Source organism: Pleurodeles waltl, chromosome 1_2 (genome assembly GCF_031143425.1).
Source record: "Pleurodeles waltl isolate 20211129_DDA chromosome 1_2, aPleWal1.hap1.20221129, whole genome shotgun sequence".
In the NCBI taxonomy this organism is placed as follows: domain Eukaryota; kingdom Metazoa; phylum Chordata; class Amphibia; order Caudata; family Salamandridae; genus Pleurodeles; species Pleurodeles waltl.
The window spans coordinates 568,506,570-568,519,898 of record NC_090437.1 but is presented as its reverse complement, the minus strand read 5'-3'; positions in this window follow the sequence as shown (position 1 = coordinate 568,519,898).

Genomic DNA, 13,329 nt, shown 5'->3' with positions numbered 1-13,329 from the left:
AGTGTGTGCACAGTGTCCTCAGTTTTGAAGCCACAAACTCGTGAAACATCCCTTCGGTGACATGTGCCAAAAGAAAGTCAGTGACAAAGAAAACAACACGGCAAAAGTGCCACAATGCTTACCCTCCATATAATGAAGGATGGGCCCCATCGGGGAAAACATCAGGCTTGAGTGATCCACTATGGTCTAAATATGCATAGAGAAAGAATACCTTAATTTCAAAATGACCGACAGAATAGAGCGTAATGTCACAATGTTGAGTCCAAAAAATAATCTAAATATGACATATAAATGCCATGGGATAAACAGGCTGGGAAATGTCAAAACTAGAAACTACCATCAGCAAGAAAAACACATACACCATATTATCTTGATAGTCCTCGGGAATTTTAAAGATTATACCGCTGTGATGCTGGGGCGGTATAAAGCATAATGCTATTGACAGATCCCCAACAAACCCCGACAGGAAGGTTTCTGTAAGAAAGGGAGTTGCTAAATGTCAAGTAAAGACTCGTAACTAAATGTAACAACACCCCCGCTTAGCCATAAACTAAGGCCGTGAAAAATAGGGAAAGCGAAGGACAGGCCGATCTTTTGTATGCAGAAGTGCAATGGTGGAGTCCCAGAGCAAGACCCTAATGCGCGTTAACAATCCTGCGCTGCAACATAATACACGAGCGAGTGCCGATAATGGAAAATTTGAAAGAGAGCCCGCCTAAACCGTATACCGATACGCGTTTTGCTGGACCGTTACCGGTACCGGTATCCACTTTGTGGATACTGTTTTTGCTGGTTTTAAGACTCTGCACACTTTACCACTGCTAACCTGTGCTAAAGTGCATATACTGTCTCCCTTTAAACATGGTAACATTGCATCATACCCAATTGGATTATTTAGTTTACTTATAACTCCCTAGTAAAGTGCACTATGTGTGCCCAGGGCCTGTAGATTAAATGCTACTAGTGGGCTTGCAGGACTGGTTGTGCCACCCACGTAAGTAGCCCCTTAACCTTGTCTCAGGCCTGCCATTGCAAGGCCTGTGTGTGCAGTTTCACTGCCAATTTGACTTGGCATTTAAAAGTACTTGCCAAGACTAAAACTCCCCTTTTTCCACATATAAGTCTGAACTAGGTAACCAATGGTGCAGGGTGCTGTGTAGGCAAAAGGCAGGACATGTACCTGTGTAGTTTACATGTCCTGATTGTGTAAAACTCCTAAATTCGTTTTACACTGCTGTGAGGCCTGCTCCTTTCTTAGGCTAACATTGGGGCTACCTTCATATACTGTTTGAGTGGTACCTGCTGATCTGAAAGGAGTAGGAAGGTCATATTTAGTATGGCCAGAAAGGTAATACAAAATCCTGCTGACTGGTGAAGCTGGATTTAATATTACTGTTTTAGAAATGCCACTTTTAGAAAGTGAGCATTTCTTTGCACTTAAATCCTTCTGTGTCTTACAATCCACGTCTGGCTGGGTTCTGTTGACAGCTCCCTTGTGCATTCACTCAGACACAGCCAAAACACAGGATACTCAGTATCACTTGCATACATCTGCATTCTGGATGGGTCTTCCTGGGCTGGGAGGGTGGAGAACTTGACACTTACATGTCAAATGACAGTAGCCCTGCCCTCACACAAAGGACTGCCACACCCCCTACTGGGACCTTGGCAGACAGGATTGAACTGAACATTGTGCACTTCTAAGCCACTCTTTGAAGTCTCCCCCACTTCAAAGGCACATTTGGGTATTTAAACAGGGCCTCTGCCCCTACCAACTCAGACACTTCCTGGGGAAGAGAACCTGAACCAGACCCTGCATCCTGCCAAGAAGAACTGCCAGGCTGCCCAAAGGACTCACCTAACTGCTTTCTGTGAGGGACTGCTGCCTTAATGTTGCCCTGCTGCCTTGCTGCTCTCTGGCTGTGGTGAGAAGTGCTCTCCAAGGGCTTGGATAGGGTTTGCCTCCTGTTCACTGAAGTATCTGGACCAAAAAGACTTCATCTCTATAAGAAGGACTCCTTGTGGGGCGAAAATCGATGCACAGCCTGCCAGAAATGATGCACAGCCTGCATTGCGGTGCAAAGTTAGCTGCACGCCGAACTGGAATGACCCAGCCTGACTTTGCAATGAGAAGATCAACGCAGCGCCAGCGTAGTGACCAGAAATTTGACACACACGGCCCACTGGATCGATGCACAGCCGAGCCGGAACGACGCAGCCCGACTTCCAGAGAGGAATCGATGCAGCGCCCGTCATGCGGTAGAAATTTCCACGCAACGGCCACCGGATCGACGCAGCCCCTGTGACTTCATTCTTTCAGTGCCAGAAATCCACCCATCGTCCTCAGGGCCTCCGGAAACTCTGCAACCCGAAGAGGATCCACGCAATGCCCACCGGATCCACGCAGCCCTGTGACTTCATCCTGTCAGCGCGCGAAATCCACGCATCATCCCCAGGGCGTCCAGAAATCCTGCAACCCAACGCAAAGCCTTTCCTGGTGAAAGCTAAATGACGCATCACTGTGTGCGGCCTGAGAAATCAACATTCACCTCCCTTTCTTCCACGCATCTCCTCCTCTGCAGTACTTTGGAGAGATTTTGATCGCAAACCAGGTACTTTGTACTTGAAAGAGACATTTATTCATGTTAAGAGACTAAAGACACTTTAACTCATTTTTACAGTGATATTTTCAACATATACTTATTGCATCTTAATCATTTTGACCTGCATTTTATCAGATACATATTATATATTCTTCTAAACACTGTGTGGTGTATTTTTGTGGTGTCCTACTGTGTTATTGCATGATTTATTGCACACATACTTCACACATTGCTTTCTAATTAAAGCCTGACTTCTCAGTGCCAAGCTACCAGAGGGTGGGCACATGATAATTTCAATTGTGTATGACTTACCCTGACTAGAGTGAGGGTCCTCTCTTGGACAGGGGGTAACCTGACTGCCAACCAAAGACCCCATTTCTAACAGTTGATATTCCTGGAGATGCAATTTGCATTGAAGTTGAAGTACTACAATCTAGTGGACAAAAAGAAAAAGTGGATAAGCAGAACTCAAAAGAAATATATGAACATTATAGTATTCATCCACTCCATTCAAAAGAAGTTGTTGGGGATGCTATTGATCTGTTTCAAATTAAACAAGCTAAAGGAGCTCCAATCAATATGTGGAATAAAAGTTTAAAGGCTCATTGCTTTCCACAGCTATTTTCCACAGGAGTAGGTGGCCGCTACAGTGATCAACCTGTACACATACCAGCAGCTGAATACAGGTCAACAAGGCTATATGCAGAGGACCATAGGTTTCAACAATGTACTTTCTATATAATCCATTTGTTATTTGAGAGTGACTTGTCAGGACTCTCTTCTGCTGTCAGCTATATTCTTCAGACAGGAGTTATTCTGAAAAATCTTTCTGCTAGAGATTTTGTTGATAAAATACAAGGTAAGGATAAAAATCTGGGGTATAACTTAATTAATAACTTGATGTTATGTCAACGTGGGACTAATGAATATTGGTACCCATGTCATGGAAAAATAACATATATGCCCTGAAACGTAGGTCCAACTTCTTGGTTTGTGATGCTTATTTGACAGAGAATAAATGGGATGATTTACTAGAATTTCCAAGAGAAACAAACTCTAATGTTGAGGATATCCATTTGAGGACAGCACAAGAGCTTTGCTCCTTGGATCCTGCTAATGTTTGTAGGTATTTCAATCACAAGTTTCAAGAAATGAAGAGTTTTATATATAATAAAACAACTCTTCCTCTGGGGGAAGTTACAGATTTTTTTGGAGGAAAGAATACCAGTCAAGAGGTGCACCTCATATACACATGCTATTATGGATAAAGAATGCACCAAAATTTTGAACAGATATGGATGCTTGTGTACGTTCTTCATAGTGCAATATGTTACATGCACCATTCCAGATGACAATAATATCAAAACCCCAAGATAGCAAGTTCTATATCTCCAAACACGTGGATGTGGGAAGTATTGCCACTGAAGATATAGATGTAAAGGGAAGTTTTATATAAGATTTTGTTTTGGCCTTCAAAGCCCCTTCATCTCTAAGGGAAGAGTAAACAGATTTTTATCTGCATTGAGGCACACATTGACAAAAAAATCATCAAAAGATACATATAACCTGAAAAAATCAGACACCTCCAAATATATTAACAATTATTATCCTGTCACTCTCAGACATACAGTCTGTTGCTGACAATAACATTACTGTTGCTTGCTATGTCACTTCATACATCACAAAATCAGAGAAAACAGAAGTGAAGGAAACATGGGAGGATATTACTGCAGAGAAATCTCTATCAAAAACATTATAGTTTCAGCTTGAAAATGCTCCCACGTAGAGAGAGTTCAGCTCATTTGAGTGCTGTGATAGGTTGAGTTCAGCTAGCTTGTTCCTGAAGTCTAGAGGAATTGTTTGGGTTAAGATAGGTCTTGCCAACACATGAACCAGAGTCTTGAAATCTTACTCAGAAATTCAGTGCTTAGCAGAATTTGATCCAGAGAGCACAGATAAAGTAAAAACATACATGCTGGATACTTACTATGCAAGAAGAAGTCCACATCTCGAAAACATGTTTCTTTACAATATTCTTCAACACTATAGGTAGAGAAGCAATGTGTCAGTAAACATTGATAAAGGCAAATATGGTGTAGCTGGTTGTGATGGTTGTACTTTGACATGCAAAAGGTAACTTAACCAACCATATAAAACTTACTTCTCAAACTGCTGAGAAAAAATGATTTTTCTACTTGCCACTTCTCCAGCTATTCAAACCATGGCGATCTGAAACAGATTTACTTGGACAGTTAGATTGCTATGATGCCTTTTTCAGTGCTGTAAAAAATAGTATTCAGTTCAGTTCAATATTTCCTAACTACCTGAAAATTGAATTCAACAAGAAGAAACAATTACTACTGAGATAGCAAAGGAAAGTTCACAAAGCATCCAGAGTTCTGCACCTCTTAGTTAAAAGCCTCTTGGACAGCCAATAATAGAAAATGAAGCTGCTCTATTGATGAATGAAGTGGAGACAGCAATGCAACAAGCAAGAGAAGAAAATGTTAATTTGGAAGTGTTAGTAAAGCAACTCAATGATGAGCAGAAAGAAATATAAATAGAAGTTAAAGAAAAACAGAGCACAGATTCCTCCATGAAAACCAGAAAGGAAAATAATCAAGCTTTAAATCAATTCTACTACCTATTTACAGAAGACTAGAGATTCTATGTAATGTGTGTAGTAATAGCACCTACCGAATTAGCTACACACATCAAAGGAATTATATTACATCATCTACTTATGTTGCCTGTTGAACACAATATTAAACTTGATTACCAAAAGTTACCTGGAGAAGCTTGTCGCAAAGTTTCCAGAGTTTTGAAGAAATTGAAACTTCAAATCACCGATGAGGTAAGCATGGTCTCAAACTTAATTTGCAACAGATATTGAAGAATGCAACAGATATTGAAGGCAGAATATGATGTCTTTTTTGGTGGAAAACGTGCAATTATTTTTGATGATTTGTTACAACTTACCCCAATGAATGGACAGCCTGTATTTAAGACATTCTTATATGAAGAAACTCATAATTCTTTAGGAAGCATTGGAAATGTAGTATTTGGTTGAATTTCCAGTACAAAGAAGTAATTAGAAACATGTGCCAAGCTTCTGATATATGGAAATATTCTGAAGGGTATTAGAGTATGAATATTGCCAAATGACAAAAAACATTGTTTGGAAACCAGACTTATGAAAAACATATTCCCTACCAATAAATTTGCAGCACAGCTAATGTCTACATTTATTGTCTTCAAGAACGCACCTCTATCAATAAAGAATTGCTGTAACTGGAGAAAAAACTAATATTGGAATTAAGATCAATTGATAAAAATGAACACCAAGGAGTGATAATGCTGTTGAGTGAAAAACTACAATCAAAACTCAAGTCTTTGGAAAAGTCTGTTTTCAAAACTGCATGTTTAGAAAAGTGTTTAACTGTGTAAGAACTGTAGGGTGATTTTGTGGCATAATTTAAAAGTTGAAGTAGGATTGTTTAATGGAGCCATGGGTAAAATAATTGATTTCATTTTGTATCCAAACAGAAATGGGATTCAATATCTAGCAAATCAATTTAAGGATCTTGAATGTGTAAAACATATAGACAGGTCTGTTGCCCGTTTCTTACTTGTAAAATACTTGTATGTTCAAAGATAGCAGTTTCCAATATCTCTAGCATATGCTGTGACTATACAAAAGTCTCAAGGTTTAAGTGCTGATGCAGCATTTATTAATATTGGCAGCACTGTATTCAAGGAAGGTATGTCATATGTAGCATGTCTCGGGTTTGAACTTTGTCCTGATTGTATCTGATAGAGATTGATGAGAGTAAAGTAAATGCTGATTCCACTTGTGTACTGGATTACAACCGTTTGAGAAGCCTGTATGCTCCACATCTAGGACAGCACCCAGTTTACAAAAAGCCTACAATCTTACCAAAACAAAATATTTCAAATGATCAGACTGATGTTCCTAAGAAAAAGATGAAAAAAGACAAGAAAGAAGTATTGGAGAAAAGGAATAATAAACATGCTGGTGAAATTGTAGGTTACTAGTTCTCAAACATCTCTGGAGTCAACTGCTATGCCAATGTAGTTATAAATGCACTAATCTCTTTACCTACTCTGGTTCATGAAACTAAACAGAAAAGGGAATAAAAAGATTGTGCTTTGCACTCTTTAGATTGTTAGACCGCCTGTGCAGTGATAGAGCAACAATATCTTCCGCATCTTCTTTAGAGATTTTGCAGATCTGTGCACTGGATCAGAACAATTAATTCAAAACACTCAAGAAGATGTGCAATATTTTTGGTGGTCCTACTAGGTATTTTAGAAGAATAGATGGTACCTATTGAGGAACTATTTGGCCTATGGTATTCATGGCAGCATTATTGTGAAAATTGTTCCTTTTCTTCAAAAACAGAAATAGATTCAGAATGATTTATCTACCTAACTCTACCAGGTTGTAAAACTGGCGCCTTTGAGAAACTGTTTGAAGATGCATCACAGAATAATACCTGCACAAAGTGTAAGTCTAATCTTCTACTAACTTTGAACGTCGGAAAAGCTGGCAAGTATATCATCTAAATGTTACAATAATGCAAAGCAGATAGAAATAAATTGGAAACTGAAATTACAAATTTTTAAATAAGACAAATCTCTATTTCTGGAAAAACGTATACTTGTACAGCCATTATGTTCCATGAAAGAGTAAAGTGTTACATCTGGACATTACACCATCTACATAAATAATAGAACTGGATGGACAGAGTGCATTGATAGCAAACTTATGTTTAAGCATAGATTACGCTGCAAATTACCAAATTATTATCTTCTGTACCTCGAACCAAATTTCTAAGAATGAGAAATGGAATAGGACATGCCTGGGACTTTCAATGAAACATAATTGGACATTATACAGCCTAACAGGGATGATGTCTTTCTAATGAGATTAAAATCTTAAAATCTTCTTACTCTCGAGTCTGGATTGATCTGAATAAAGTTAAACAAAGCCTTACAGATATTTTACAGTTATAAAGTACATATGTGTTTTTAAAAACATGCAAATTCACTAAAAAACAAAGGTTACAGGGATGTTATAGTTAGGAAATAAAAAATCTAAAAATAGAAATTCACTGAAAAAAAACAAAGGTTAAAGGGATGATATAATTAGGGAATACAGTTTGAAAAGCCATAGAAATTCACTGACAAAACCAAAGGTTATAGGGATGTTATAGTTAAGCTCACATTTCACTCCTAAAAAAACAGTGAAATTTAGCAGTGATACTTACCTCAGCTAACTATAACTTGCACCCCCATCATGCACTGCTTATGACCTCACATATTACATTACAGTGAAGTCTTTGAAGATGACTGCTGGTGCAGTGTGTCTGTCTGGGGGAGGAGGAATAACACTTACACCCAGGAAAGGCTTTGTGTTCTGGTTCCTGAAAGCAAACTCCTATTACCCCAGGAGTACAGAATCATGTGTGGTGGTGTCAGGGTGGTTAGGACCCGTCATCAACTATGCCAGGTTTTGAAGAGGTACCCTTTGGTGCCCTCCCTGTACATTTTATTAGCAATCCAACACTGGTATCAGTGTGGGTTTATTATTCTGAGTTGTTTGATACCAAACAGCCCAGGGTTCAGAGAGGCTGTCATGTAGCTTGGGAACTCATAATGACCAGTGCCCAGCACATGCATTTGCTATGGCTTCCCTGTACACATACTATGTATAAGAATTGACAAAGATACAGTAGGGGCATATTTGCTCATGCACATATGCCCTCACATGTAATATAGTGCACCCTGCCTTAGGGCTCCAGGCCTGCTAGAGGGTTCACTTATCTCTATTGCATGCAGTGTTAAGGGACATGGCACCCAGACTGAGTGTCATGTCATGTTTGCTATTTTGGCGATGCCTTGTCATTCAGCCTAGAATGGCAGTCTGCATAAGGCTGGTGTGAGGCCTCTCAGAGTGGCACAAATGATGCTGCAGCTCTGGGGCGTCTTCTTCTGTACCCATGCCCTCGGTACCAGGGGAACCATTTACTAGCAACTTAAAAGGGTGGCTGAAGTTGCCAATCACAGTACAGTTTTGGGGAAAGAGATCTGCCCCTGGGCACCTGTTTAGGAGTAGCCCAGGACACTTACATTTTGAAACCACATCATGTTTCAGGGAAATAGTTGGGGGATAACTATGTCAAAGGATGCACTTTTTCACAATGTGGCTATTTGTGAATCCTCCACAATGCCCAGTGCAGGCCCTATGTAGAGTTGTGGCAAATTTGCAAATATCCACAAAAAAAAACAAAAAAAACATTGGTACTCTCATCCACCCACTCGCACAGTCACACACCCACTCGCAGACCCACTCAGACACTAATGCTCCCACTGACAGACCCACTCAGACACTTAGGCACCCTGTAACACATCCACTGAGATACCTACACACCCACTGACAGACCCACTCAGACACTCATGCACCCACTCACAGACCCACGCAGACAATCACACATGAACAGAGACCATCTTACAAATGTATGCACCCACTCACAGACCTAATCAGGCACTCACATGCCCACTTGCAGACCCTTGCAGATACTGATGTACACACTCACAGACCCACTCAGACATTCAAACAGCCACTCACAGACCCACTCAGAAACTCACACACCCACTCACAGACCCTGTCACACATTCACACATCCACTCACAGACCCACTAAGGAGCTCATGCACCTACTGACAGACCTACTCATACACTCATTCACCCACTCATAGACCCACTCTGCCCCTCATGTACCCACTCACAGACCCACTCTGCCCCATGCACTCACACAATGATAGACCCACTTACAGACTCATGCACCCACTAACAGGCTCACTCACACACACACTCAAAGCCCTAGTCAGACCCTGATGAATCCACTCACAGACCCCTTCAGACACTCCTACACCTATTCACAGACTCACTCAGACACTCCCGCACCCACTCACAGACCCACTGAGACAGTCACACACCTACTCACAGAAGCACTCAGATACCCACTTAAATTAATCATTGTGGGGTACAGAATTATTTAAGCACTTGCAAATCATAAATGTGGTGGTGTGCATTGAATGTGGGTTTGAACCGCCAGGAAAAAGCTGGATCTACGGGGAGTCGCGGGGCTCTGTCAGGGGGCCCCTGCACTGTCGATGCCACTGGCATGGGCAGTGCAGGGGCCCCCTGACAGGGCCCCCTGTAGCTTTTCACTGTCTGCCATGCAGACAGTGAAAAGCGCGATGGGTGCAATTGCACCCGTCGCACGGCCGCACGGCCGCAACACCGCTGGCTCCTGTGTTACGGCCGAGATCCCCGTTGGCCAAATGGCTGCGGCGGGGGTGCGCCCGCATTGGCGGCTGCCCGGCGGTCCCATCGCCAAGGTCGTAATGAGGGCCTATATCACACATTTACATGTAAAGGTTCTCAGCTATGTACTAGATACTGTTTAGTCACAGTGTAGTTATGTTTCAGAAGTAGTGCTTTAAACATGGGTGAGACCTACTACTGCTGAACCTGACTGTATATTTTTATATGTGAGCTTGGATTGTCACTAGAAAACGTGCTTTACAAGTTTTAAACTGATCTATTATTACAGAGACCTGACACCTCAGCTATGCTGCAGGTGGAATATGTATCATGGTCTTTTATCAAACAAAGGTGAGGAATATCTTTCAGAGTTTCAGTGACTTAGATATGCACAGAGAGGCCCCTATGCCCAGTTATATGTGCAGAGTCCCACTTATACTGCAACACATGTACCTTGTTATATGAGGATAGAAGCACTCAGACACACAGTCAGAGACTTAAAGAGATAAGCATACTTTCATGCACACATCCGAACAACATCTGTGCATACTGCAGTATCAGAACCAGTTGCTAACTGATACACTCTCTCACATTTGTAGGCAACTATTGAACTAAGCTAGTCTCCCATCCAGAAAAGTAGTCCTTTAAACATGGATTCAGACTATGCTGAGTCTGAGTGTATAGTTTCAAATGTCAGCTCGACTTGGCAGTAGAAAACCTGCTTGACAAGTTTTAAACTGATCTCTTAGTGCAGAAAAGTCACCTCTCACCTAGGCTGTAGGTAGGGCATGAACCATTGTGCTATCTGATTAAAAGTTGAGACATGTCCTTGAGAGTGTCACTGACCTAGATATGAACTGGCAGACCCTTATGCCCAGTTACATATACAGAGTCCCTTTCATAGTACAAATCATTTATCTACTTATGAGAGGATAGACACACTGAGACACAATCAGGCACTGAAAAAGAAACTCATATATTCATGCACACATCCAAACAGGAGCTGTGCATACGGCAGTATCGGAACCAGTTGCTAACTGATACACTCACTCACATATGTAGACAACTGCTGAGAGAAGCAAGTCTCTCATCCAGAAAATAAGTCCTTTAAAGATGGGTCAGGCCTACCACTGCTTGCCCTAAGTGTGTAGTTTTTAATCTTCACTTCAACTTGTAGAGAACCTGCTTGACAAGTCTTAAACTGCAGACATGTCACAGCTCATCAACTCACCAAGGCTGTGGGTAGGGTATGAGACATGGTGCTATGTGATTAAAAGATGAGACATGTCCTTGACAGTTTCACTGAGTTTGATATGCACTGGCAGACACTTATGCTCAGTTACATAATGTAGAAGGCTAACTCTCTATATAGCGTACGAAGATGACGTGCACTGTGCAGAGTCCAAGCAACCCCACTTTCATACTAGAGGTAAAAAGCAGACCACCTAATGCTCTGTTTTTGTGGTAGTGTGGGCGAGCAGTTAGGCTTATTTTGGAGATGTGCTAAGAATTTGTTGTACTCAGAGTATCAATAAATGTGGACACCCACTCGGAAGAAAAACGTAAGACCAATTGACAAACATACTTACATGGTAAGTACTTTTTTAGTTATGATTTTTCAAAAATGTAGAAAATGTTCTGGTTTTGTGCACAATTAAGCACCATAGGAACCAATGGGAAAAATTAGAAACACGCATATAAAACCAGGCAGTGCTGTCACGAATGTCACCTTCTATTTTTTGGTCAAGGTCATTGAAGTGTCCTTTGGACCAGCAGGAGAATGTCAGGTGGTTCTCTGTTCAAGTGGGAGAGGTGGCTGAATGTCTTGGAGCTGACTCCCAAAGGAGAATGGAACCACTAGGAAACACACTGCAAAGTTGGACTTAAAGGTAAGTGCAGTGGATAGGCTTGGAGGGTGGAGGCAGCAAGGGGTTTGGGACCCCTAGAGCACAGCTGGTTTGTAGCTGCAGGGGCCAGGGAGGCCCGATACATTGCAGATAAGTCAGCTAGGAGTGGTGCATCTTGGAGTCCTTGGAGTCAGAAGCAGGCTATTTTGAGGGTAGATTGCAGGTCAGCAGAGCCAATCTGAGGGGTGGTTCTTGGGTGTCCCGAATTTCTCAACTGGTGCTTGCTTCTGGGCTTTTCAGAGTCTGAAGTGGACTTCAGGGTGTCCGACATTGGGAGTTTGGTATCCCCAGGTAGTATTATGCCACTGCCCTGGAGAGTCATAGTGCCACCAAACTTTGCACAGTGGCAGCTCTTATCCATAAGGGCTGTTGCACAAGATTTGGTTGGAATTCTGGGCAGGAGTTGCTGGTCACTTTACTGGACTTCAAGGTAATGTCTTGCCTGCTGGGTGCAGGGAGCGATGCCTTCAAATAAAGGGAGGGAGGGTCTTGGCAATTTTTAGAAGGCTGGAGGTGCTCTGGGGTTTTGTAGAGTCCTTCAGGTTTCCAGACAACACCTCAGTTGAGTCCCTGGAGCAGCAGGCATAGTTCGGCCCTTTTTTTCTTTCTGCCGCAGGGCTTCAGTTCTTGTGCCTGGGGTCTTCTTTGTCCTGGTCTTCTTTGTGTTTGTTGAATCTAATCTCTTGATCTAGGGATGCCCTCTAAATATTACTTTTAGTGGGTGTTAGGGGGAGTACCTTGTAGTGGCAAATGGGCCACCTTCCTTAGGGCGGCTACACCCACTAAGTGACCACTTTCTCTGGGAAGGGTGTCAGATCCCTAACCCTGATTGGCTATTTTCCTGCCATCCAAGATGGAGGAAAATGAAATGGAGTTGTCACCTCACCTGCCACACCTGGGGGTGGTGCAGGCTGGGGATGACCACTCCTCCTATCCGTGCCAGGTTTCCAGCTGGGTTTCCAGCCTAAAGTGGGGGCAAAACCATTGGGCGACCATATGCTGCTAGCAGCAGAGACTGAGGTCAGATTTGAAAGGCAGTGAAGCCTTTGAAGTTCACTGCTGGTACGGGGTGTCTGACTGGGGGAGGAAGTATAACACCTCCACCCAGGAAAGGCTTTGTGTTATGGTTCCGGAGAGCAAAAGGCTCTCACCCCATGAAGAGGCCGTTTCTCACACATATGCAGAGTCACAGTCATACAGCAACTCATGTACCTACATATAAGAGGATAGAACCACTCAGCCATGCAGACACACACTTAAAGAGCCACTCATACATTCATGCACACATCCAAACAGCAGCTGTGCATGCTGCAGTATCAGAAACAGTTGCTAACTAGTACATCTCTTACATTTGTAGGCAACAGTTGAGACAAGCTAGTCTCCCATCCAGAAAAGAAGTCCTTTAAACAGGGGTCATGCTAACTACTGCTGAGCCTGAGAGTAGAGTTTTAAACATCTACTCCACT